Source organism: Myotis myotis, unplaced genomic scaffold (genome assembly GCF_014108235.1).
Source record: "Myotis myotis isolate mMyoMyo1 unplaced genomic scaffold, mMyoMyo1.p scaffold_m19_p_15, whole genome shotgun sequence".
NCBI lineage: Eukaryota > Metazoa > Chordata > Mammalia > Chiroptera > Vespertilionidae > Myotis > Myotis myotis.
Window position 1 is genome coordinate 41,134,772 of NW_023416319.1, and position 27,610 is coordinate 41,162,381.

At 51.5% G+C, this 27,610-nt stretch overlaps 1 protein-coding gene across 8 annotated transcripts in view; it reads left to right on the forward strand.

The window, feature by feature from the left end:
* PALD1 (phosphatase domain containing paladin 1) overlaps nucleotides 1-27,610 on the forward strand; it is a 71,300-nt gene that overhangs the window by 12,010 nt on the left and 31,680 nt on the right. Inside the window, exon 1 of one of the 8 annotated variants that reach the window (XM_036336985.1) lies at nucleotides 10,273-10,293. The exons of 5 other annotated variants lie outside the window; for them this stretch is intronic. The gene's annotated coding sequence lies outside the window, so the exon portion shown is untranslated. Of the gene's footprint in view, nucleotides 1-10,272; nucleotides 10,294-14,364; nucleotides 14,476-24,387; nucleotides 24,577-27,610 lie in introns of those variants that run through there. 2 more of the 8 variants (XM_036336984.1, XM_036336983.1) reach the window with 2 other exon arrangements.

Consider the following 27,610-nt stretch of genomic DNA (forward strand, 5'->3'; position numbering starts at 1 on the left):
GTCTCGAGGGCCTGCTGCTTCCTTCCGAGATTACCGCCAGGGTGAGGCCGTGGCTGTCTGTCTGTGTGTCTGTTCAGCCCGCTCCTCACACTTCCCCCTCAGTCTGTCCTATCTCCGTTAGTGGCATCCTCATTCCTCCAGTTAGTTGCTCGGGCCCAATACCTAAGATGCCCCTGGTTCCTCTGTGTCTCTCAATCTTCAGAAATGACAGGACAGCATGTCCTGTTGGCTTCAGCTTCACGGTGGATGGATCCAGATGAGCCCTTCTTCCTTGTCTTCCCCGTTTTGCCGCCCCAGGCCCTGCAGCACTTGCAGGTCTGTCAGCGTCCCCCCTGTTCCCACCCGGCCTCTTCGCAGCAGCAGCCTAGGGCGACCTTGTTAGAATGTAAAAGTCTGATCCAGGTACTTCTCTGCCTCCCCATTAACTCACGGTGACACCCCTGTGGCCTCCAGGACACCCCCATCTAATACCAACCCCCGTGAGTTCCTTGTCCACCCAAACTGGCTACCTCATGGTTCCAGTTGGCTGGGTGCCTTCTCTGCCCCACCCCCTTAGGACACACTGGGAACATCCCACCCCAGGGCCTTTGCACAGGCTGTTCCCTCAACCTGGATGCTTTTCCTCCAGAGGCCATGTCGCTTGCCATGTCACATCCTTCAGGTGTTTACTCAAATGTGAAGCCTCCCTGGGAATCCTAGCATTTCATGCCTCATCTCCATAACTCTCTTCTTTCTTATCATGTATCATCTCCTGACATCCTTGACTAATTTATATAGTTTATTTCTGTTTCTCCAGCTAGCATGTACGAGGCAGGAATTTTTGTTCTGTTTGTCAGCCCCTAAAATGAGACCTCGCACACAGTAGGTGCCCCAGCAGTGTTTGTAGAACGGCTGCTTGAAGCGGGAATGAATTAGCCCATGTTATAGACGAGGAAAGCGAATCTCAGAAAGTGTGACTTGAATCTGATCTCTTGATTCCCAGCAACGTGCTCTCATGCTGAGCCAGTGTTTCCCACCCCTCCTCCCTGTTATCCGGTCCATGGACAGCCACGCTGCACCTGTGAGGGTGAGCCTTTAGCGCTCCCCTTGGGGAGTTCCCCTGGTTAGTCTAGTAATGATGGAACTAGTTACCTAGTAATGATGGAACTAGTTACCTAGTAATGATGGAACTAGTTAACCTCCTGGCACCCGTTCAAAAATGGCGGTAAAGCCTGCTCCCATTTGCTGAGCGTTCACTGCGTGCTGGGCGCAGGGCTCAGCAGGTTGGATGGATTTAGTCCTTACGCGAACCTCACAGTGTCCCGAGGAGGAGGGCCTGCCGTTTACTCCACTCTACAGACAGGCGGTGGCGAGACTGCACATGGGCGAGATGAAAAAGATTGATAACTTCTTGGTCCCACGAGGCTGTTGGGAAACGGGCCTCTGAAGCAATTCTGTTTTCTGTGTGAAATGCTAAAACCTTTGGAAGAGTAATGTGGCCGTATCTACCAGAGTGTCTAAAAGGCACATGCCTTCTTATCCACGCAGTCCACACGTTGGTGGCCCATCCTACAAACCTAGGCTGTCGGGCTGTGCGCGCAAGGGTTGCAGGGTTGTGCAACGGAGACCGCACGTCTCCTCTCGGTTCCGCGTTCCTCCCCACCTCGGCCTGTGCACGTGTCCCCCTCTGCCCGGCCTGCTGTTCCACGCGGCCGAAACCTTCCTGTCCTTTGATGTCAGCACAGGGCTGCTGTGATTGTCATACCTAAAATATGTCCTTTCAACTGCCTTGCTCATTTTTTATCTCAGCATCGCAGCCTCTTGCAGCCCACATCACAATGTAGAAAATGTGTCTCTGTTGTATTTCTTATTGACCCCCCCCCCCCCCCCCCCCCCGCCTTGTTGGAATGTCTTTTCCTTCCATGAAAGGCTAGGGCTGTGCCTGTCTGGTGTACACAATGGATACTTGTATTTATTTGTTGAACGAGGAGCGATACAATGAAATGGCATGCCTCCATTAAACAGACAGGGTTGGAGTTATATGTATCAATTGGGAGGGGGCTTGGAGGGTAGGGCATTTTTCTTTATTCATCTTTGACTTGTGAAGGTCAGTACAAATTACTTTTGTAATAAAAAATCTTAATCAGCAACCACAAAAAGTCAAAACTGAAAAAAATGTGTCCAGTCAGAGGGAGAGCATCAGGATCTGAACCCTGGTCCTTCTGACTCCCAGCCCACGTACCAGACCCTTTTTGTGGCTTTTCTGCACACACCTGTCGGTATCACCTCGCTGCATTCCTCAGAGGAAGGCAGAGTTATTAGCTGTTAGTATTTTGTTTTGAAAATTGAGAAATAATTTACACAGTAAGTCAGAACAGAGTTTGATGAACTGTTACAGATGAATTACCTGTGTGACCCCGACCCAGATAGAGATATAGGACATCCCAGTGGCCTGGAGTGTTCCCTGGGGCCCCTTCCCTGCCAGTTACCTGATCTTCCCACACTTTGAAGTGGCTGTGGAGTGACTTCCCGAGGATGAGTCTTGCTTATTCCTGAACTCTATGTGAATGGAACCACAAGTATAAGCTGTCTTTAATCTGGCTTCTTCTGGCTTCTACCTCCCAACATAAACTCTGTAAGATTCATCAGCAGGTCCCCCCTTTTCATTGCTGTCTACTATTCCATTGTGTGGGAGTACCACAATGTGCCCCCCCCACCCCCCGCCCCTGTAGGTGGGCTTTTGCCTCGTTACCGGTCCTGATGATTATGAAAGAGCTGCTGAACGCTTTGAACACTTGCTTGCCCTTTGGTGAGCGCACTTACTTCTCCAGGCTGTATCCCCAGGAGTGCTTGGTGGGTGAGGGGAGAGAACCCTCGTTTTACCAAGAAGGAAACTAAGGAGGCTTCAGAAGATCCAGAAAGGGAGGGACTTGCCCAAGGTCAAACCGTGACCCGTGGTGGAATCTACGCCATCCCCCAGGCATTCTCACCTCTGATTTCACCCACCTCCCACCCCCAAGCTTCGGCCCGCTGCCCCCCACCCCAGCCTGTAGGGAGGTGGTCGGGCTGGGCTCAGGGGGCCTCTGGGTTCTTTTTTTCTGTCTCCTCTTGGCCGCCCCCTTCTTCCCCATCCCTGGCCCCGGAGAAGTGGGCCCGTCACAGTTTCCTTCGTTGGCTGTGGGGATGAGGAGGGATGAGGAGGCATTGTTATTTATTGGATGTTGGCTTCTGGGCTGGCCAGGCAGGGGCCAGGGTTGGCACGTGGGGGCTGCACCGGCGTCTTTGGCCTGGGACAGTGTGTGGGGTGTGCGAGGTGTGAGCGGGGCCCTGCACACCGCACACTCTGTGCTGGTGGTGCTGTCTGGCTCAGCCCCGCCTGGTGCTGGCAGGAGCCTGCGGAGCGGCTCCGGCTGGGGCTGGGGCAGCCCGGCTCGGGGCCACCTCCTCGCGCAGCCCCGCCAGGCCCCGGACGCAGCAGGTGTCTCTTTCCCCAGCTCCCGCCGCTGGGATCTCTGATGGGACCAGCTCCCTGGGAGGTGCAGCCTTGGGCTCTTCCCGTGCCAGCCTCGCCTCTCCACTCGGACCTCTCCACGCGGAGGAAGAGAAACGGAGGCGGGCATCTAAAGACTCTTGTGAATCGGCCCTTAATTTTGTTTATTGAGGTGAATATACCTACCATAGAATTTACCATTTTAACCATTTTTAATTGCACAGTTCAGTGGCATTCAGTACATTCCCATGGCTGTGCGACTGCCACCCCCTCCCGAGCTTTTTAATCTTCTGAAACTGAAGCTCTGTGCCCGTTAAACACGAACTCCCCATCTCCCTCCCTCCCCCACCCCACCCCCTGCCCCTGGCAGCCCCCCTGCTACGTTGTGTCTCTGAAGTTGGTAACGCACCTCCTAGAAGTGGAATCGTACAGTGTTTGACCTTTTGCGTCTGGCTTATTTAAACACTTAGCATAACGTCTTCAAGGCTCATCCATGTTGTGGCATGTGTCAGGTTTCATGCCTCTTTAAGGCTGTAGTTGTTCTTTGGAGCACATTTTAAAGGCACCTCAGACCTTCAGGACTGAGTAAGGGGGTCGGCCAGCTTGATGGTGGGAGTGGGAATAAATGATGTTTATTTACACGTACTAGGTGCCAGCCCGTCCCCTCTGTGGTCTGTTGTGAGCCTCACCCCATCCTTATGGGGAAGTTCCACTGTTATCCTCCTTTTACAGATACAGGAACGAGGCTCAGAGAATTTCAGTCACTTGGCCAAGGTCACACAGCAAGTCATCAGTCAGCCAGGATTGGATGCCACGTCTGCCTCACGGCACAGCCCATGCTCTGCGTTCCCACGCCCAGCACAGTGCCCTGGCCAGGCTCAGAGGCATTTCCTCAAGTCCTTCTGGTCACCTCTGCAGCTGATCGGCCCTGAGAGCGGAGCTGACCGGTGCCACCTGGCACTGAGGCGACGCTGGCAGCAGCGCCACCTCCCTGGCTTGGGTCCTCCTTCCGGGGCCCCGGCTTCTGCTGAAAGCTCCTTTATGAAGCAGCTTTCCCGGGCCAGGCCGGGGTCTGTGGGGGCGGTGGGCCCCCGTGCCCCTGGCATGAGGCCGGTAGGGGCTTCCTGGCCCATGGCAGGATGTCACTCTTGGCAGAACTCTCCCTGAACAAACAGGAGCTTGGGATCGAGAGCATAGATAAACAGGAAGAGGGGAAAACATGAAAATATTTTCCTTCCCCTCCTGGGCCCTGGTGTTTTCTTGCTGCCCGTCCCTCTGCCCCTGGAGGTTTGAGGTGGCGGAGCTCTGCCCCCGCCAGAAACCACCGGAGGCCTGAGAGCTCCCCGGCCGGGTTTTAGGCGTTAGGTTTTAGGTTTTGTTTTGCCTGATGGGCTGGGATAAGCCTGGACATTGGGGCCAGGTAGGCCCGAGTTTGAATCTTGGTTCTACGCTTTCTTGGCCAGAATGCCTTTCTTGTCGGTCCAAGGTTGCTCATCCTCAGGCACAGAGAATTGGCCGCCTCTTCCAGGAAGCCTTTCCTGAGTTCCCCTGAGTTCCTGAGTCTTCCTCTGTGCACCTTGGTGTAGTGGGAAAGTCCTGGGTCCCTTCCCCGTGGCCAGCCTCTCCGAGCCTCCGTTTCCTTATCTGTGGATCAGGAATAGTAGGAGTGGGGAGAGGAGCGAGCCTGATTCTCGTGCTCTGGCCTGGTGGCCTTCTCAGGGTTAACTCCCTCCCATGCCAGGGACGGAAGCCAGGAGGACAGAGTGTGAAATGAAGTCACTTCCCCGCCCGGGGGTCTGCCATGTGCCTGGCCTTCCTCAGTAAATCCGGTTTCCTGCTTGGCCTCTGCATGCCTACCTACTCCTGGCTCCCATGACCCCGAAGGTCACCAGCAGCTGGGGCTCCTGATGGAATGCTGGCCTGTCACTCATCCTGTGAGGTCACTTCCTGTCAGGACCAGCCATCCACCTTTCCTGCCACAGCCTTCACAGGGCGGTTGCATGGGAATGATGGGTGTGGGGCTTGAGGGAGGCTACCGGAGGTCAAGTTCAGTGCCTCGCCTGCTCTTTACCCGGGGGCACTGAGGCCAGGGAGGGCAGGGCACTTCCTGAGGTCAGGACCAGCAGGCAGGCCTCTGGACCACACTCAGTTGTGGGGGCTCTGTGGGTGTCCCCCGAGCCCCAGGCTAGTGGTTGGGGGATGTTGCCTAGTCTCCCTGGGCCCCCGTTTCTTCTGTGGAACCTGGGGGAGCCTGGGTGCGAGAACTTACCTGAGCAGTCAGATCTGGGCTTCCATGCTCTGGTTTGACCCTCAGTCCACTTAGGGAACCGAGACTGGGAGAGAGCTCAGGACCAGCCTGGGCCTCTGACGGGGGACAGCGCTGTGGGTGCCCAGGTCCTTCTGGCTCCAGTATCCTGGCTCCTTCCTGGGAAGGTGTTCGCTCCCCATCAGCGGCCCCTGGGGAGCATCCTCGGGGCTCTGACCGTTCCCTGTGGGCCAGCGGCGCTTTGGCCTGTAAGGTTGACACAGAACCTTACAGGTATCAGAGGCCACACTGTGTAAGGCCTTTCTTCTGCTTTTCTGTACGTGCTATCGCTTCATTTCATTTTATTTTATTTTTAAAATATATTTTTTATTGATTAAGATATTACATATGTGTCCTTATCCCCATGTTCCCCCTACCGCGCCCCCCCCCTCCCCCCCCGCTCATGCCCTCACCCCCCCGTTGTCCGTGTCCATTGGTTAGGCCTATATGCTTGCATGTAAGTCCTTTGGTTGATCTTTCCTCCTTACCCCCACCCTCTCCTACCTTCCCTCCAAGGCCCGCCAGTCCAATCAATGCCTCTCCGTCTCTGGATCAGTCCTTGTTCATCAGTTTATGTTGTTCATTATATTCCACAAATGAGTGAGATCATGTGGTATTTATCCGCTCTCCAGTTCCATCCATGCTGTGGCAAATGGTAAGAGTTCCTTTTTCTTCTTCCTCTTCTTAAAGAATACCTTTCAGCATTTCATATAATGCTGGTTTGGTGGTAATGAACTCCTTTAGCTTTTTCTTATCTGTGAAGCTCTTTATCTGACCTTCTATTCTGAATGATAGCTTTGCTGGATAAAGTAATCTTGGTTGTAGGTTCTTGCTATTCATCACTTTGAATATTTCTTGCCACTCTCTTCTGGCCTGCATGGTTTCTGTTGAGAAATCAGCTGACAGTCGTATGGGTACTCCCTTGTTGGTAACTGACTGTCTTTCTCTTGCTGCTTTTAAGATTCTCTCTTTGTCTTTTGCTCTTGGCATTTTAATTATGATGTGTCTTGGTGTGGTCCTCTTTGGATTCCTTTTGTTTGGGGTTCTCTGCGCTTCCTGGATTTGTAAGTCTATTTCTTTCACCAGGTAGGGGAAGTTTTCTGTCATTATTTCTTCAAATAGGTTTTCAATATCTTGCCTTCTCTCTTCTTCTGGTATCCCTATAATTCTGATGTTGGTACGCTTGAAGTTGTCCCAGAGGCTCCTTACACTATCTTCATATTTTTGGAATCTTTTTTCTTTTTCGGTTGGGTATTTTTTGTTTCTTTGTATTTCAAATCTTTTACTTGATTCTTGGGATCCTCTTGTCTGCTGTTGGATCTCTGTATATTATTCTTTATTTCAGTCAGTGTATGCTTAATTTCTAGTTGGTCCTTTTTCATATCCTTGAGGGTCTCACTAGATTTCTTGAGGGTCTCACTAAATTTATCGGCGGTTTCCATAAAATTCTTGAAAAACCTTATAAACGTGGCTTTGAACTCTATATCCAGTCGTTTGCTTTCCTCCATTTCTGTCATTTGTGACCTGTTTCTTTGTCTCCACATTTTTTTATGCTTCCCTGTGTTGGTAGAGTGGTTTTGTGTGCTAGGTGTCCTGTAGGGCCCAGTGGCTCAGCCTCCCCCATTACCTGAGGTGGACACTCTTGGTGCACCCCTTTGTGGGCTTTGTGCATAGTCTTGTTGTAGTTATGCCTTGATTGTTGTAGGATCACTGGGAGGAATTGACCTCCAGGCCAACTGGCAGTGAGAATCGGCTGTGTCTGCAGTGGGAGAACTTCTGTGCTGAAGACACCCTTCTGGGGCAAGACTTGCTTCAGTGGGGCTTTGGTGCTCACTGAGTCTGCCCCCTGAGTGTGTCCCTTATGGATCTGAGGAGTTGTAATCCGGATGGTCCCCCTCTGACCATTGGGTACACTGGCTCTTGGAGGTTACCCAGCAGGAGCTATGAAGAGAACTGCAGATTCCCCTTCCTTTTTTGGAGTTTGGAGGTGCCCTGATGAGGCCCAGCTGTGAAGCAATGCAAGCTGCTGTGGGGCCTTGGGCCTTCTCTTGGAAGGTCTGGGTCTGTGGCCCAGCTGCAGTTTGTTAGGTAATTTTCAGGTTGCAAAGGGCCAGGGCATTCATATGCAAAAGCCTCTGCCGCAGCCTGGGTGGGGGCGCGGTCTCAGGGAATCAAAGGGTGGAGCAAGGAACTATGGCAGATTCTCAGCCCTGCCCTAAGGGACCTCGCGCGTCTCAGTGTCCTCATAATTTAATTGCTGCAAGCACCTCTGAGGGAAAGCCGCCCTCGAGTTCCGAGTTCTGCCTGCTGCCAGACAGTCCAGTTTCTCCCCGTATGAGTCCTGGGTCCCCAGAGACTTCCCGGAACCGGATTTCAGAGCAGTAGGGAGCTTGTGACTCCCTCCCGATTCAAAAAGACAGCCGCGTCCTCAGGTACCAGCCCCTTTCCGCACACTCTCGAGCCTCCGTACCTCTGCACTTTACTTCCACAGCTCCTGACCCTCAATGTGCTTTTCTCCTTCCTTCTAGCTGTAGAATTTCCACTCCGCCAGCCTTCCTGTAAGTTCTGGATGATGTCCGTTTTGTCTTTTTATTGTGTTTTGAAGTTGTTGTAGGAGGCAGCAATTTCGGTGTTTCCCTATGCCGCCATCTTAGTTTCCCCCTATAGTTTCATTTTAGAAAATCAGAGAAAATGCAGGAAGATTAGAAAAGTCATATGTTCCCAAATTGCAGCAATACCAAAGGTCACCATTAATGTTTAGAGATTTAGCCTTCCAGACATTTTCCCCGTGTGTGTGTGTGTGTGTGTGTGTTTGTGTGTGTGTGTTTGTGTGTGTGTGTGTGTGTGTGTGTGTGTGTGTGTGTGTGAGAGAGAGAGAGAGATCCCTCTCTCCTTCTTAATTGGTCAAAACTCTGAAGTAGTGTTTGTTGTCTTTTTTAAAAAAACTACATACAGGCCCTGGCTGGCGTGGCTCAGTTGATTCAGCATTGTCCCATGCACGGAGAGGCCATGGGTTCGATTCCCAGTCAGGGCACATTTGGGAGCAACTAATCAATGTTTCTCTCATATCGATATTTCTCTCTCTCTTTCTCTGTTCCTCTATCTAATAGAAATAATAATAAAGAAAACTGCACACAGTTCGTATTTTTCTGTCAGTAAACACACTGCTACTTCTTTCTTTTGAAACTTTTGAATTGAGGTTCCACATGCACAAAAGGGATCCACCTTACAAGTACCCCGCTTACTGACTTCACAGAGTGAGCACAGCCTCTACAGCCTCCCGGACCAAGGAACAGCCTTCCCCCAGAACCTGGCTCCTGTACCCTCCCCGTTTCCCTCCCTCCCACCCCGCGCCCTCCTGCTCCAGACATGACTTCTTGTCTGACTTTTAACACCATAAACTATTTGGCCTGTTTTCCAGTTTTAGGCCAATGAACTCACAGCGTTTGTTTATGTTGACTTCTTTCCCTGCACATTCTATTAGTGATGCTCATGTGACGTTCCATGCGCTTCAATGACCGCATGGTGACACCGATGGCACATTTGGCTCAGCCACTGTTGAGTGAAAGATGTTTCCAGTCTTTCACAATATAAACAAAGCTGAAACGAACACCTTTCTGGCCAGATCTTTTTTTTTATTTTTATAAATATATTTTATTGATTTTTTACAGAGAAGAAGGGAGAGGGATAGAGAGCCAGAAACATCGATGAGAGAGATCGATCAGCTGCCTCCTGCACGCCCCCCAGTGGTTATGTGCCCGCAACCAAGGTACATGCCCTTGACCGGAATCGAACCTGGGACCCCTGAGTCCGCAGGCCAACGCTCTATCCACTGAGCCAAACCGGTTCGGCTAGGCCAGATCGTTGATTATTTCCTTTGAAATCAATTGATAGAAGAATTTAAAGGTATTTTATAATTATTGCCCGATTGGTCTCCAGGGAGCTGTGCCGGTTCCATGGCAACAGGTGCTTGGGAAGGAGCCGACCCTTGGCGCCCACATCAACATGGCTTTTTGTCCTGCTGTTCGTGTGATAACATGATAGGCAATGCTCGGCGTCCCATCATGCCCAGTGTTTAACTTTCAAATCAGGGGGACCATTTTTCTCATGTTTATTGGCCATTGTATTTCTTCTATGTTGTTTTTTTTGGTCCGTTTTACTTTCAAGATGTACTTATTTTCTCATGTGTTTGAACAAAAGACTATATTGAATATGATAAATAAAAATAGGCTGACTATATTTTTACCCAGTTTGCCTTTGTGGTTTTTCTGTGTTGGTTAGAGCTGACCATTTTGTGTAGTCTTATCTATTGGTAGTTAACTGTATATCTTTAGTATTTTGCATAGAAATTTCTTTTATACCCCAAGATTATGCCAATATTTCCTTACATTCTCTTCTTTCACTTGCATGGTTTCCTTTGTAACGTTATCGTTCATCTTTCTGTACTTCCTTTAGGACCCTAATATGATGGATTGCTTGTAGGATCTGAGCATGTGCTCAGAAGCTCCCAGCCGCCTGGGTAAGTTACCCAGACTCTCTGTGCTGACTCAGTGTTGGTACCTGCAAAATGGGAATAATGCTGGCGCACAAAACCAAAGGGCTACTGTGGAGATTAAATCACAGCTATGTGCAAACTTTTATTCTCAGGGTTCCTTCCTTTACACTCTTAAATATTGGAGGCCCTGAAGAGCTTTTGTTTATGTGGGTTATATCCATAAACTGATATTTACCATATTAAAAATTAAAACTGAGTATATTTAAAAACATATAATTATACTTTCCTTTAAAAAATGACAATAGCAAACTCATTATATGTTAATATAAATAAAATATTTTTCTGAAAAAATAACTATTTTTCCAAAACACAAAACATTGTTTTGCAGTTTTGCCAATCTCTTTGATATCTTGTTTAATAGAAGACATATACTCACATCTGGTCCAGCTTTCAATCTGCTCTGATATGTTGTTTTTGATTAAAGTATATGAAGAGCCCTAGCTGGTTTAGCTTAATGGATAGAGCGTCAGCCTGTGGACTGAAGGGTCCCAGGTTTGATTCTGGTCAAGGGCACATGCCCGGGTTGTGGGCTCGGTCCCCAGTAGGGGGCGTGCAGAAGGCAGCCAATCAATGGTTCTCTCTCATCATTGATGTTTCTCTCTCTCTCTCTCCCTCTCCTTTCCTCTCTGAAATCAATAAAAATATACTAAAAAAAAATCTATGGAGAAAATCCAGCTTCACACAGATAAGTGTTTGGAAAAGGGAGAAGTTGCTCTGCAGGCGTGGCTCAGTGGTTGAGTGTCGACCTATGAATCAGGAGGTCACGGTTCAATTCCTGGTCAGGGCACATGCCTGGGTTGCGGGTTTAATCCCCTGTGTGGGGCGTGTGGGAGGCAGCCAATCAATGACTCTCATCATTGATGTTCCTATCTCTCCCTCTCCCTTCCTTTCTGAAATCAACAAAAATATAGTTTAAAAAAAAGCAAAAGAGAGAAGTAGTTTGTTAGCCTATAGATATTTCCTGTGATACTACATACACACTTGGCAGGTGATAATTTCTTAAAGTTTAGTTGAAATATAGAATCTGTAAAACACATTGATGAACTTTGCATATTTTGTTACATTGAAATCCATTGGACTGTCTTGCGCTATGAATGGATCTTTGACCCAGGCATGATTTTGAAACATCAAATATTTGGTCATTGGGGAAATATTGCCTCATTGAGTGATACAGATGTTCCAAATGTGGGCACATTTCATTTCATCATCTCCGAAAATTACGTACAAGGAGGGGCAAAAGTAGGTTTACAATTGTTCTTATGGAAAATAATACAACAATCTATGTATATAAAAGCCCAGCGACTGGAATGGCGGAACAACCAGAATGACCGGAACAACCAGTGGCTATGATGCGCACTGTAGCAGCCAACCGGCCTGATCCGGGCCCCCATTGGCCCGCCCCCAGCTGGCCCGGCCCCCGATTAGCCCCCAACATCCCGAGTGGGGGAAAGGCTGGCTGGTCAACTGCCTGTGGCCCCTCCCCCCTGCCAGCCCGGCCTAATGGACCCCCATCAGGTGGGCCGGCTGGACCCCACCCGTGCACGAATTCGTGCACTGGGCCTCTAGTTAATCCTATATAATAAAAGAAACATGTAAATTGACCATCCCTTCGCTACGCTCACCAGCCAATCAGGGTGAATATGCAAATCAACCCGACAACAATGGTGGGTTAATTTGCATACACAGGCGCCGGGCAGAGATCAGAGCAGGAGAGCTGGAGGCTTGGGGCTGTGGCTCCCTTGGTTGCTCCCAGCGTGGGGAGCACCAGGAATTCTGGGAATAGTAGTTCTGGTGGCAGCCCCAGGACGGGAAGTGGAAGCCCAGAGCACGGGGAGCACCAGGAATGCTGGGAATCGTAGTTCTGGAGGCAGACAGATCTCCTAGACCAGGGGTGGGCAAACTTTTTGACTCGAGGGCCACAATGGGTTCTTAAACTGGACCGGAGGGCCGGATGGAGTGTTTGTGTGAACTAATATAAGTTCAAAGTAAACATCATTACATAAAAGGGTACGGTCTTTTTTTTTTTAGTTTTATTCGTTTCAAACAGGCCAGATCCGGCCCGCGGGTCGTAGTTTGCCCACGGGTGTCCTAGACACTAGAGCAAAGTGAGCCTGGAGCAAGTTACTGTTGTAGTTGGGGATGGAGGGAAAGCAAAGGTGAGAGACATAAGTAAAATCAGAGTGTCTAGGAAAAATTAAAGGGAAGATATCCTAAAACTTCCAGGAAATCTCCACCAATGAAGCAAAGAAAAAAAAAGCCTCTATTATTCTGTGAGCAACAAACCAAACTGGATTGGGGGTCTCAGACAATCCGTTCATATGACTGCAAAGACAGACAGAAGCTCCTGGATTGGAGAGGGCTCCTAGATTGGAGAAGATGAAGCTTGGGCTGAAGGACACCCCCCCCCCCCCCCTGCCCCATGCACGAATCTTCGTGCACCGGGCCCCTAGTAAATAATAATACAAGAATAAATTCTGTGTTTCACAGCTGTAAACCTACAGGGTGTTGGGGACCCTGTATGTGAACATCACTCACCTGGCAAAATCTTTATGTGTTGGGCTGCCATCAAACTCACAGTGGGTGGTGCAAGCTTTCCAAAATTCTGATTTTCCCCTTGGAAAGCTTACACTTTGCCATTGGCAACCAATGCTGTCAGCTGTTTTCTGTGAGGCGGCAGGCTCACCTTGCTCAGCTTTGAGGCAATGCTTCCCAGTCCCCAGTTCTGAACAACCACCTTTTGTCTGCCGGCGTTCTTCCCAGTACAGTGGTGCTCCGTGGACAGAGGGCTAGCCTGGCCTCCACTCAGACCCCTGTTGTACTCCAGCGACCAGCCCAAGTGCACGTCCGTGTCATCACACAGAATGTTAAAAAGACATGCGCTCAGGCTGAGATTTGGTGAAATGAATCAGTTTTACTGCTTCCTCAGGGACATTCTAAGTGATGCTGGCACACTGTCGCTGTGAGTGATGGCCAGCCCCGTTCAGGGTCAGCGCCTGCTGAGCCTCTAGCAGTTCACCCTCGTGGCTTTTGCTCCACCAGCTGCTCTCACGGTGAGAGAGGCAGGGGGTTTATTACTGACCTGAGGATAGTTTTGACCCTGCAGAGCCCTGGAAGGTATTGGGGCCCCTGGGGCCCCGAGGAGCGTGCTGTTGGAACTTTGGGTTGGATGACAGGTAGATGGACTTCGTGCAGTGCTGGGCCCCTCTCCGGGTCCGGGGCAGTGTGCCTGCTGCCATTCTTTTCCTCTCCCCCTAACCTGAGGGACAACGTGGGGAGTGGAGAGGTAAGCCATTTGGGGTGAAACATTCATCATTTGTGATTGCAAATCCTACTCAAGGCGAATGTGCTTGGTCCTCAGGAGTAAGTGAAGCGTCCAGGGGACTTCATAGGCATACCATTTTTCTTGCCTCCCCTGGGAGACAGGGGCCTCAGCCAGGCAACTCTCCTGAATGGGTGGGGTCTACTTCCCAGATAGGGACCCCCTCAGAGTCACCCTCCCTGCTTCCTGGCCCCAAAGGGGCATCCCTGTCCCTTATTCATTAACCTTCTCTGCTGTGTGGGACCCGGCGGCCCCCCCCCCCCCCCGGCGTTTTTCTAAGCAATTGAACGGGCTGCGTTTATGGGTTGCCTGTTGCATTCTGGGCCCTGGGCTACAACCCCATCTGCATTGTCTCATTTGTGCTCAGAACACAGGCACCCGTAGAGTTGATCTTTTTGTTGCTGTTCTTTAAAAATCTTTCCAGTTTTGTTCATTCAAGTGGCTCCTTTGTGCCAAGCACCGGGATGCCATTGCAGGCCAGCCTCAGCCCCGGCCTGGGGGGCCTCATGGGGCCACCTTGATGGTGGGATGTGGCTGGGGAGGCTAAGGAAGGCTTCCTGTGCAGGGAGGGAGTGAGCTAGGCCGAGGGAGCGGGGCAGGAAGGGGTGGAATGAAGGCACGTTCGGCTGGGGTGTGGGCCTCAAACTGTGTCTGCTGCTCGGCAGACGAGGCAGTGGCATCTGTCCCGTCGCTGGAGGAAGACTGGCTCGGTCGGACCAGCAGAGCGATGGCCAGGCCTTGTCCTTTATGGGCTATTTAAGGGATTTCCAAAGGCTCACTTTCTGCCCTACAGAGACTGGAACACCTGCCCCCAGGCCCCTGGCCTGGTAAGGTGCACCTCTGCTTTATTATCATTTTTGTTACTGTTAGTTATTTGCAAAGGCGTGTGGAGATGTTGTCTGCTGCAGGGATAGTGGGAAGTTCACTTTGGTTGGAGCTCAGAGCACAAAGGTGGGAGTTGGGGAGCAATAGGCCGGAGAGGGAGGCTGGGCCTGAAGGTCATGGTTGCCATGCGGTTCCTCTTTGAGTCTAAGTGAAGTCTCTTATGAGATCTGTCTCCTCTGCTCAGCGTGCTTCATTCTCTGGAGCAGGAGAGCGCTTCTTGGTCAGGGTCTTCCCTGGCCCTGGGTGGACACGCCTAGCGAAGCAGATAAGCGGGCCGTGCAGGGGAAAGGGGGAGGAGACCCCTGTCCTCCCGTGTCCGTGTCTCCGTGACGGTGGGCAGGTCTCTGTTTCCTTGTCTGTAAAACGAGAGGAACGGACTAGGGTCTGGAAGGGGCCTCTGATTTTAAGATACACGTTGGGGCCCAAGGGGGATTTACACTCCGTACTGTGTGTGTGTGTGTGTGTGTGTGTGTGTGTGCACGCGCGCGTGCGCTGGGAGTTGGGGGACAAGGCCCAGGGCAGATGGTGGGCTGGTCCGAGCCCCTGCCCAGGGGACAGACCTGAAAGCGTTATGACACCTCACCCTCCAGCCCTCCGCTGACCCTCAGTGGGGGAGCCCTGCAGCAGTGACTTCCTCCGTGTTTGTTCGAAGCTGAGGCAGATGTTTCCTGCAGCTGGTCACTCAGCCTCCTGCCCTATTTTTAGCTCCATTGTTACCCACCCTGGGCATCTGGCTGCCAGGGGTGTGTGAGAGGCTGTGGTCCTGGGAGGGGCCCTCTTCTCTTGGTCCAGCTTGTTCTGTTCCTGCTACTAGGCCCCTGCTTGGAGCTTCCCAGTGTCGTTTGGGAAAGTGAGGGTGTCTTCAGGGGAAATGGGAGAGGGATGGCCGGATGATGCAGTAGGAAGAGCCCCGGCAGTGAAACCAGAGGCCTGGTTCTCTCGCTGTGTCCTACAGTGAGCTCTCTGAGCCTCAGTTTTTTTGTGTTTTTTTGTTATTATTTTTAATATGTTTTTTATTAATTTTTTTAGAGAAGGAAGAAAGGAGAGAGAAAAACATTGATTGGTTGCCTCCCGTATGCCCCCTGACTGAGGACCGAATCTCCAACCTGGTAGGTACCCTGACTGGGAATCGAACCTGCAACCTTTTGGTGCATGGGATGACACTCAACCAACTGAGCCACACAGGTCCGCGCCGAGCCAGTTTTTCACCTGCTAAATGGCACAACAGCCTGTGCTTTTGCCCTTCTCATAGGGTTGTTCTGAAGCTGAAAGGAGATAGTGAGTGTGGAATTCATTTCACAAAAGGAGCCTACAACTCTTGGGGTTCAGCCTTTGGGGGCCCTGGGGGAGCATCGGATTCAGAGTCGGGAGATGAGGCATGTACTTACCAACACCAGGTGTGGACTCGAGGCCGGGGTGTGTGGGGTACGGGCTGTGTGCTGGGCCGCTTGGGAGGGGAGGGGGCATTTCCACTGGACGTTAACGGCTGGGGTGAAAGGGCGAGGGCGGGAGTGGCATCCCTGGCTGTGGGACCAGGGTGGCAGAGGCATGGAGGCAGGGAAGGGCTGGATTGCCCTGGGACCTCCAAGCAGGAAGGGCCTTGAACATTCTGCACAGCGTCTCTGGATGGAGCAGTTCCTCCCTAAGCCTCAGGGTGGGTTTGGGGGCAGGAGGCTCTACAACCCCCTTTTTCTGACCCATGAGTCAGCACAGCAGCTCTGCTTCTGGCTCTTTGACACATGGAACTTTCATAAAAGATTGAGGGGCATGGGGGTGGGAAAGGGGGTCTTGAATGCCAGGTAAGGGAGCCTAGACTGGAGGCCATTGGGGTGGAGGCGGTGGGAACACACCCCCATCATAGTTCTTCTCAGCTCCTTGAAATGATGGTTCAGGTCCCTGCGACATTGCTGGAGGTAGGAAGTGGGGTTTAAGCATAAGTTCCCACTGGCCCTTTTGGGTACAGTCCCTGGAAGCAGCCAGGAGTGTGTGGGCGGGGCCAGAGCCCTAAATGGGGTCTCAGAAGACTCTAGGTTTCTCCTGACCTTGAAGTGTCCAAATGCACAACTTCCTGGAGCGGAGCAGGTGAGCATGTCAGGTACTCTTACCCCGTCCTCCCCAGGGTCCTCCCCTCAGCGTTCTGCCCTCCCCCACCCAACCTGCTGCCTGGAGCCTGGCGATGGGCAGGAGCGTCAGGCTTTCTCAGGAGCAGAATGGCTGCCCTTCCCTGGGATTTTTCCCTCCCCTCCCCCTGCTCCTCCGAGAAAGAGCCCAGCTGGCAGGATCCCTCCCATCCAATGCTCTTTTCTGGTTTTGCAGGGAGTTCCCCTGCTCAGAAAGGCTCTGAGAGGGACAGGGAGAGTGGGGAGACTCTCGTAGTCTCTGCCTGCCTTTTTGGAGCAATGGGGGCCAAGCCTCTAGTCTACAACGTGAAGCAAACATTTAGCTGCTTAGAACTTTCTAAGTTTCTGCATGTGACTCAGGGAGAGCTGCTGCACCCCACGGTCCAGCCATCAATGGTCACTAACCCGTGTGCATCCCCATGGGCCCTGGTGGCCGGGGACGCTGTCTTCTGTATCCTGTGACCCCCACAAGCCCCAGCATGGAACCGCCAGCCCGCGGTGCAGTCTGACCTTCGCCGCAGGGAAGCGTGACATTCTCCTGCAGGCGGGGAAAGAAGCCGGTCCCGTCCTGTTGCATGTGGCGTGTGGTCACCGAGGGTCAGACCTAAAAATAACGAGTGCGTTAGTCAGGGTTAGATTTGGCTACGAGGTAGGAAAATCCAGATGACAGTGGTTTACACAAGATGGAAGTTTGTTTCTGTGTCATTTCCAAGCCCAGAGCTCTGTGGTCCCTGGATGCCTCAGGGAACTTGATCTTCGCCATTCCCCGCGCCTGGCCTCACGTGCTCAGTCACCACATCTGGGCTCCAGGCAGCAGGATGGAGGAAGGGAGGAAAGGGAAGGAAGGATTCTGGAACATGCCTCGTGGCGCTCCCCATCTGTTTCATTAGCTAGATCAGTCCCAAGGCCCCAGGTGGCTGCAAGGGAGATGGAGCGTAGTCTTGGCTTTGGGCAGGTAGCTGCCCCTCACTGGGGTGGTACAGACGGCAGGGAGGGAGGGGGGATGAAGGCATCATGGGATTTTATTTTTGAAATCTGTATCATTATGTACAGTATTGATCTAATTTGTTTCTTTCCATTGCTGTATAGTATTCCTGCGCTTAAATATATACCCGTTTACTTTAGTCATCCTTCTTTTGATGGACATTTAAGGTTTGTGGGCTTTTGGATCAAACCTGAGAGCGGGGTCAGCCCTTCAGGGGCTGCAGGCCGCCCAGGTGGGAGGTCAGTCTTGGCCTTGGGACCAGAAAGCCACATGCCCCAGGCCAGCAACGGGAGCAGAAGGCTTCTGAGGGGTTAGGCGTCAGCCCAGTGGCCGTGGTCAGAATAAGGGAGGCGGGTGCAGAGCAGGTGGCCTGTGTCTGGGCGGCTGGGGTCTGAGGGAGAAAACAAGCTCATTCACAGGACAGTGGCCAGGAGGCCGGGGGGCTCGAAGGCTTGGTAAATGAAGAGCTGTGGGTGCTGTGACACAGAAGGACAGGACGCCTCAGGACAAGGGTTGGACCCCCAGAGGCCGGGGGAGGGCCCAGGGGGACTATGGGGACCCTCCAGGAACTCGGACACTTGGTTTTTAAGTCCTGGTGGCTAATTGGGGTGGAAAAGAACGAAACCGCAAGGCTCAAGCCACTTGCACACGTGACCTTTTTGGCCCGTGGATTATGGACTTCTTCCCTCCCGATGAGATGCGTTCTCCGTCTCCAAGGGGGAGAGCCGGGGGATGTGTAGGAAACTAGCTGCTCATAAGACAGCTTAGATTAAAAAAAATTTTTTTGTTATTGAAAACTATTTTTGGCCCCAGCACTTTATTTAGAAAACGTTCAGGCCTACAGAGAAGTTGAAAGAAGGGCACAGTGAACGCATGTCCGTCCTCACCAGTTGCTAAATTTACTCCGTTTGTGTTTCTCTCTCAACCATCTGAAGATTACAGACGTCAAGATGTTTCACCTCTAAACACTTCAGCCTTTGTCTCCTTCCAGCAAGAACATTCTCCCGAGTCCACAGTTATCATCACATCCAAGGAAGTTAACTTGTTTATCCAACGCACAGTTCATATTCAGATGTTCCCCCTTGTCCTCAGAGTGTTCACTATAGCCCCCTCCCCAACCCAGGACCCCATATGGACAGACCTTTCTGCCAGGCAGGCCACCCCCATGTGGAGCTGCAGAGGCAGGGGGCTCCCCAGGCCAGGAGGCAGGCAACAAGCTGCTAGAAAGGGCCCTTTTCCTTCCCGAGGGCCCCAAACTCCATGAGCCTCCAGGCCCGTGTGTGACGGGTCTTTGCTGGCCTTGGAGCAGGCAGGAGCCCCTGCTCTGCCTCCACCTGTCAGGGGAGCGAAGAGAGAGGCTTGTCACCCCGACCGAAGGCAGGGTTGGCCGCTCCTGCAGCCCCTCCCAGCTCAGGGGTCCATCTGCCCTATGCCCTCCCCCACTGTTGCCATGTACCTGCTCCCAGTTGCTGTGGCTCCTCAGCTGGCCGTCAGTGACTCTGCTCTCTGCTCGTCTTCGTCCATTCCAGGCTCCAAGCCCACCTTGAGGTGTCATTTCAATGTGTGACAATGATGACACATTCCTGCCAGGACTTGGACCTTCAAAGGCCGCGGCCCAAGCTCGAGGCCACCCCACCCCCATCGTGGCAGCCCCCCTGCTGAACACTTGGCAGTATTTCCAAACATTCCTCCACCTTCTGTTTTTAACTCTTAGGCTTTTTCTTTCAGTTTAGAAAAAATAAAACATTTCAGAAACATTTAATTTTAGTAGGTGAAGGTCTCCTGCAATCCCAGACCCCAGATGGCTCTACTTTGCTTCTTATATATTTATTTATTATTTTTTAAAATGTATTTTGTTTTATTGTTGTTGACAGTATTACAGATGTCCCTCATTTTCCTCCTTTTTGCCACCCTCCACCCAAGCCCTGCCCCACCCCAGGCCTTCTCCACACGATTGCCTGTGTCCATGGGTTATGTGTATATGGATATATGTTCTCTGGTTAATCTCTTCCTGTCCCTTTCAACCCCCTCCCCACTGAGATCTGTTATTCCTTGTATATATCCACACCTCTGGACCTGTTCTGTTCGTCAGTTTAATTGTTCATTAGATTCCACATGTGAGATCATGTGATATTTGTCCTTCTCTGACTGGCTTATTTGCTTAGCACAATAGTCTCCAGGTCCATCCATGCTGTCTCAAAGGGTAAGAGATCCTCCTTTTTCACAGCCACATAGTATTCCATGTACCACAGCTTTTTAATCCACTCTCCTACTGGTGGCCACTTGGGCTGTTTCCAGATCTTACCTATTGTAAATAATGCTGCTGTGAACATAGGGGTGCATATATTCTTGTTCATTGGGGTTTTTAGGATATATTCCCAGAAGTGGGATCGCTGGGTCAAATGGCAGTTCCATTTTTAACGTTTTGAGGACACTCCATACTGTTTTCCACAGTGCCTGCACCAGTCTGCATTCTCACCAGCAGTGCACGAGGGTTCCCTTTTCTCCACATCCTTGCCAGCACTTATCATTTGTTAATTTGTTGATGGTAGCCATTCTGGAAGGTGTAAGGTGATGCCTCATTGTTGTTTTAATTTGCGTCTCACTGATGATTAGTGAAGTTGAGTATTTTTTTCATATGTCTCTTGGCCATCTGTATGCCCACTTTGGAGAATTATCTATTCAGGTCCTTTGCCCATTTTTTAATTGGATTGTTTGTCTTCCTGGTGTTGAATTGTATGAGTTCTTTGTGGTTTTGGAAATTAATCCCTTATCGGATGTTCTCCTATACTGTAGGTTCCCTTTTCATTTTGTTGGTGGTTTCTTTTGCTGTGCAGAAGCTTTTTATTTTGATGTAGCCCCATTTGTTTATTTTTTCCTTTGTTTCCCTGGCCCTAGGAGAGGTACTGCTGAAAATACTGCTATGTGAGATGTCTGAGATTTTACTGCCTATGTTTTCTTCTAAGATTTTTATGGTTTTGGGACTTATATTTAAGTCTTTTGTCCATTTTGAGTTTATTCTTGTGCATGGTGTAAGTTGGTGGTCTAGTTTCATTTTTGTGCATGTATCTGTCCAATTTTCCCAGCACCATTTAGAGGACTGTGGGAGTGAGGTGGGCAGACCACATTGCCAGTGTCTCAAAGAGGCCTCTCTGAAGAGGGACATTTGAGCAAAGGTGCCAGGCAGGGGCAGCCATGTGAACAAGAGGGTGGTGGTGTGAAGCCTTTGTGAGGAGTGGCCGGGGTGTTGGAAGGAGGAGGAGGACAGTGGCTGGAGCACCATGGCAAGGGGAGGGCATGGGGCAGAGCGTGGGGGCCTGTGTGCCAGTGTGAGGGGGAGATGGCATGCCCTCTGCCCGAGTCCCCTCTGCTGCCTGCTGCCCGTGTTCCCATGGCAATCATTCCATTTATACAGCGGGTGGATTTTGGGTGTCTTTGTGGTTTTTCTGTCTTTGCTACTGACAGCAGCCCTCAAGGAGGGCGAGGCAGGGCTGTGCCCCCCACTTTTTAGAAGAGGAAACAGCCAAGCAGGGCCAACGGTGTGGTGTAGGGTTTTAAAAGGTCCTTCTGGCTGCGCCATGGAGGCAGGTGGTGCGGGCACAGGAAGGAAGGAGAGAGACCCCCAGAGGCTGGTGCAGTCCGTCCAGTCAGGGGCCAGTGGCTGGTGGGCAGAGTGTTGGACCGATAGGGGTGCAGACTCATTCTTCTCTGTTGGGTTGTGGACAGAGGACTTGCCCATTCCTGGCTCTTGATGAAGGCCAGGAGCAGACAGAAACCTCCCACAGTGCTCACTGGACAGAGCAAAGCAGGGAGAGTCCTAATGGCGTGTGACCGGAGCGGGGCAGCTGCTGTGGCTCAGCCCCACTCTGCCCTGCCATTTGCCTGGGATGGCAGCCAGGGGACAGCCCACTGGTCCCTCCCGAGACCATTCCTTTTGTAGGCGGTGCCTGGGCGAGGCCCTGGCCTGGCCATGGCGGTTCAGATCTGGTACCAGCCCACCGATGTGGGAAGGGGCTGTGGGCAGGGGCAGGAGAGAAGTGAAGGAAGGCTTTGGCCGGGGCTGATCTGAAGGGCAGGGATGGGTTGGGCCCTCGCTGTGTGTCAGGTCGGGGAGGGGGTGGGGTGTTGCTTTACACACACATTCCCTTATTTCATTCTCATACAGTCCTATTAGGGAGGTACACTCATGGTCCCCAGTTAATAGTTGGGGACCCTGAGGCTCAGGGAGGTTAAGCCATGTGCCCACAGTCACACACTGCTGTGTGGGGGACATGGGACCCAGCCAGTGTGCAGCCCAGGTCCCTGCCCCACAGAGTCGAAGTGACAGCGTTCCCAGTCAGGTGCAAGGGCGTTGGAGAGCCGCTGTGCCCACTTTCCTGTCTGTTAGGTGGGGATGCTAGCCTTGCCCTCAGGGTTTCCTCCTGCCGTGAACAGATAGTTCAGTGTTTTGTGTTTAAATATATTTCTACTCATTTCAGAGAGGAAGGGAGCGGGAGAGACAGAAACATCAATGATGAGAGAGAATCATTGATTGGCGGCCTCCTGCCTCCTACACGCCCCACATTGGAAATCGAGCCTGCAACCCGAGCATGTGCCCTGACTGGGAATCGAACTGTGACTTTCTGGTTCATAGGTTGACACTCAACCACTGAGCCATGCCAGTCGGGCAAGATAGTTAAATTCTTTTTTTTTTTTTTTTTTAAATATATTTCTTTATTGATTTCAGAGAGGAAGGGAGAAGGAGCGAGAGATAGAAACATCAATGATGAGAGAGAATCACTGATTGGCTGCCTCCTGCACATCCCCCACTGGGGATCGAGCCCATAACCCAGGGATGTGCCCTTGGCCAGAACCGAACCTAGACCCCTCAGTCCTCAGGCTGACGCTCTAGCCACTGAGCCAAGCCAGCTAGGGCAATAGTTAAATTCTTACCTGCAGCAGGTGGTGGGCTCAATGCTGAGGACCACAAGCTGACCGAAGGGTGTCCTTGGGGACCGTGGAGGACTTGAGACTCAGCAATGCTGTTTAGTAGAAATGTAATGTGAGCCATAGGTGTCATTTTATTTTATTTTATTTTTTAAAATGTATTTTTATTGATTTCAGAGAGGAAAGGAGAGGGAAAGAGAGATAGACATGAATGATGAGAGAAAATCATTGACCGGTTGCCTCCTGCACACCCCCTACTGGGGATCAAGTCTGCAACCCAGGCATGTGCCCTTGATGGGAATCAAACCTGAGACCCTTCAGTCCACAGGCCAAAGCTCTATTCACTGAGCCACACTGGCTAGGGCTGAAACCTTTAAATATGCTTATTTGGCATTCAGATGTTACCTTCACATCTTTGCCCATTTTAAAATTACTTTTCTTTCTTAACTTGCTATTGAGTTGTAAGAGTTGGCACCCCTTTTTTGGTCAGGATTAAATGAGAGTGATTCTTCCTGGGGAAACAAGGTCACCGACCTGCCACGGATTCCATCGGGCCGTTTCTTTCTCGTGGGACTGACTGCTCTGTGTTTTCCCAGAGGCAGGAGGGTAGTGTGGTTGTGGGTGGGACTTGCTTAAATGCCATTGTAGCTACAGCCCTGATGAGTCTGTGGCTTCTTAGCTGGTCACCAAGGGTGAAATGGAGTCTGGAGTTCCTGGTCCCTCCATGGAACCTATGTCTCTCTGCTTTGCTAGGTCTGGGGTGTTCCGGCAGGGGGTGGAGTGGTGAGGGTCCCCACGGACCCTGAGTGGGGGCTGTACTGATCCCAGGGGGAAGGGAGAGTGTGGGGGTGCTCTTGCTGCCAGGATCAGCGTGAAGAGGCAAGAAGGCAAACTGACGAGGAGTGGTTATCATCCGAAAATGGACAAAGTAAGGCCTCAACCTGACCATAGGATGGAGAGCTCCCTGTGTGGTTCCTGGTGCTTAGTAGGCGCTTTGAAATGTTAATAAGTAGAAGCCAAGGAAAAGATGGAGGAGGGCCTGTGTTTGGTGGGTAATATTCTTTCCTTAAAGTGGGAGCCCCTCTTTTTTTTTTTTTTTTTTTTTTGCCAAGAGCCTAACAATCTGGTAGAAGTTCGTGGACCTCTTCTCAGAATATTTTTATTTATTGATTTTATTATTTTTTATTTTTAAAATACATTGTCATTGATTTTAGAGAGGAAGGGAGAGGGAGAGGGAGAGAGATAGAGAAACATCAGTGATGGGAGAGAATCATTGATTGGCTGCCTCCTGCACACCCCACACTGGGGATCGAGCCCACAGCCCTGGCATGTGCTCTGGCCGGGAATGGAACCGAGACCTCCTGGTTCATAGGTTGACGCTGAGCCATGCCCGCTGGGCTTCTCAGAATATTTTGAAATGCACAAAATAAAATACATGGGATATGAAGGAGGAAGTAAATTTTATTGAGAGAGAGCTACCAAAATATTACAAAACAAATTGGTGAGCTAGCAGGACGCCCTTGGTTATTACTGCATTAATAAGACAATCAATTAGGTGAATTAAGGTTTATTTTATTTTATTTTATTTTTTTTAATATATTTTATTGATTTTTTACAGAGAGGAAAGGAGAGAGTTAGTTAGAAACATCGATGAGAGAGGAACATCGACCAGCTGCCTCCTGCACATCTACTGGGGATGTGCCTGCAACCCAGGCACATGCCCTTAACCGGAATCGAACCTGGGACCTCTCAGTCCGCAAGCCGATGCTCCATCCACTGAGCCAAACCAGCTTCGGCTGAATTAAGGTTTATTTTTGTTTTTTGAAGACACATCAGTGACAAGGCTCTTGTTGCTCAGCTTCGAGGGGGACATTAAGCTGAGACATGGCTTTGACGGGCACATGCCCAGCATGAAGGACCCCAGGCGATTGTGATTGTTTTGATGATCCCCAAGTGCTGAGAACCCCTCTTTGCAAGTGGAACAGCAGCTTCTTTGTGGCTGGCTTCGTAAGGTGAGGAGGCTTCTCTCCAGGGTCATCAGAATTCTTCACGCTTTTTGGATTAAACTCAGCTGTGGGAACCTGGGATCCCACCGTGGGGGGCCAAGACTATTCGGTGCAATTACCCCAAGTTGGTCTGTGGGCAGGGGACCCGGGTCTGATGATTACTGTGGCTTGGAAGGCATGATGAGTGCAAGCCACGCTCCCGATACCCGCACAGCTGAGGTGGGATGTGAACCCCTGTGAGCGCTATGGTGATCATGTCCTGGATCTGAGATGTGAGGGGGCCGCGTTCACTGTGCTGGAAGGAAATGCTTGCTTTCAGTTAGAAGTTAGGCGAATAAAGGCATACTTGCTTGGAAACTATCCAGACCCATGCGACTCATTAGCCTGGTCTCATCCAAATCCACCCTCCCCATTCTCCCCCCAGGAGAGGTTTGAGCACGAGGGACCCCAACACCCCCTTGCTGACCACTGCCCCGGGAGTGGACGGCAGTGCTGGGACCACTAGGACTGCCCTTCTCAGGAGCCAGGCCCATTTGAAACTGGAAAGGGCTTTCAGACCATCCCGCCCCTCATCGTCTCTTTATGGCTGCGGACACTAAGGCCCAGAGAGTGGAAGGACGTTGCCCAAGGCCCTACAGCCTTTGGCCAGCGGGTGGAGGCCGGGTGCTGGCCAGGCTGACGCGGGGCAGGGTCGAGGGAGGTTTCAAGGGAGAGTTGCAGAGCGGGAAGGCTGGAGGTCCCAGGGTTTCACCCTCCTCTGGACATTTTGGAGGCAGGTCAATACTGTTCTTCCCCCACCCTGCGGATGGCAGCCGTGCACATCTGTGTCGTCTCATGGCTGCCTTCATGGGCACTGGCTGGGGCCTGTCATTGCCTGTGGAGCTGGTGAGAGAGGAGGGTGGCTGGCGCTGGAGTTGGCAGGAGGCGAGGGGGAGGAGCGATGGAGGTGTCAGGCCCAGCACAGACCAATGGGAGCGGGGCCTGCCTTGGCCTGGCAGCCGTAGCCAGCTGTTGCCAGCTGTTGCCGCTGTTCGTCATGCCCTCCTTGGGGACAGCCACCCGTGTTCTTGGAGGAGGCTGCTCCCATCCGTGCCTCCTTGGCCCAGACTGCTGAGGGGGGTCTGGGAAAGTTTGGTGAACGGTGATGGGAGCTGCCTTGGCAGGCAAAGTGGGGAGAACTGGAGAGAGGTTCCCGGTTCCACTCTCTGCTGTCGGCCTGCTGGGGGTCCACTGTGGAGCTCCTCACTCTCTCTGAGCCGCCTGTGTTTCTGTTTAGAAACAGAGCCTCATTCCCTCCATGTCTGAGAGAGAGAGAGAGAGAGAGAGAGAGAGAGAGAGAGAGAGAGAGAGAGAGAGATTGAAACTGGACTGGGTGTGGAGAGTTACGATGGGCTCATATAAACACCAGGTGTGCGTATTAACAAAGCTGTCAGGCAGCTGCTGGGAGTTGTCAAGTGTGACAGGCTGGGCAGGGACCCCTTTCCAAGCTGCAGAGGGAGAGAAGCAGGTGGTGGTTTGGGAAGGTTCTGGGAGGGACAGCATGAGGCTGGTCATTCTGTCCAGGTGGCTCTGGGGAGGGAGCATGAGTACAGCCCCGGGGGAGGCTTGGGGAGCACGCGCCTTGGGACCAGGAACTTTGACGCAGGGTCTGGGAGAGAGGGCAGTGAGTGCAGCCTTCAGACTGAGCTGCTGAGCCCCTATTCCATCCGCTTCCTGGGGTGCTGCGCTGGTGTTGAGGGCTGGGGCTGGGCTGTGGCGGCCTGGGGAGTGGGTGGCTGGAGCAGATTGTCGCCACTGACTTGGAGCAGCTCATGCCCAGCTGAAGGTAGAGGGGAGGGGTTGTGTTCTAAGGACTGTCTTGTCCCTGTGCTTCTGCAGGGTGGACCCATGTCAGGGTGCAGATGGGGCTGGGTGGGCAGGGCAGGTAGGTCCCTTCTTCTCCTGATCCTGCGCCATTAATGCCACGAGGGGCCAGCAGCTGCTGGGCTCTCAGAAAGTTCTGTCTCCCATGTCTGCACCCTGGAATAAATCCTCCCACACCCTCTTGCAGCTCTTAACAGGTCTCCCAGCCTATCCCCAGCCATCGTCTTATTTATTAAATAAACGTTAACTTTATTACCCAATGTTTACAGGAGAACAATCAGAAAATGCAGAAAAGCAAAAAGGAGAAAGTGAAAAATCACCTATAACCTCATCACTTGATGATAACTCACGCCAGCGTCTTGGTGTGTGTCCTTCCAGACTTTCCTCCTGATACGCTTTCATGATTTAAGTTAGGATCGCAGCTTGAACTTGCAACCTGCTCCTTCCCTTCCTGTCTGTGAGATGTCTTTCCGTATCAGGCAATATGAAATGGCCATTTAACATTCAACCGAGAGATGTCCCATAATTTATTCAACAAATCCCTGTTGTTGGCCGGAGGTTGTTTCCAGGGTTTTGTTATATAAGCAACACCACCCTTGTAGCCCATGGGTTGCATGCATCCTTAGGGCTTCCCTGGGAGAGAGCTCTCCACGCAGATGCCTCATGGGGTCAGAAGCTCTGCCTGTTGGTGATGTTGAGGTTGGGGGTGGTGATACTGAGGTTGAAGTTGGTGATGTTGGTGATATTGAGGTTGGGGCTGATGGTGTTGGTGATGTTGAGGTTGGGGGTGGTGATACTGAGGTTGAAGTTGGTGATGTTGGTGATGTTGAGGTTGGGGCTGATGGTGTTGGTGATGTTGAGGTTGGGGGTGGTGATGTTGAGGTTGAGGTTGGTGATGTTGGTGATACTGAGGTTGGGGCTGATGGTGTTGGTGATGTTGAGGTTGGGGGTGGTGATACTGAGGTTGAGGTTGGTGATGTTGGTGATGTTGAAGTTGGGGCTGATGGTGTTGGTGATGTTGAGGTTGGGGCTGATGGTGTTGGTGATGTTGAGGTTGGGGCTGATGGTGTTGGTGAGGTTGAGGTTGGGGGTGGTGATACTGAGGTTGAGGTTGGTGATGTTGGTGATGTTGAAGTTGGGGCTGATGGTGTTGATGATGAGGTTGATGTGGGTGATG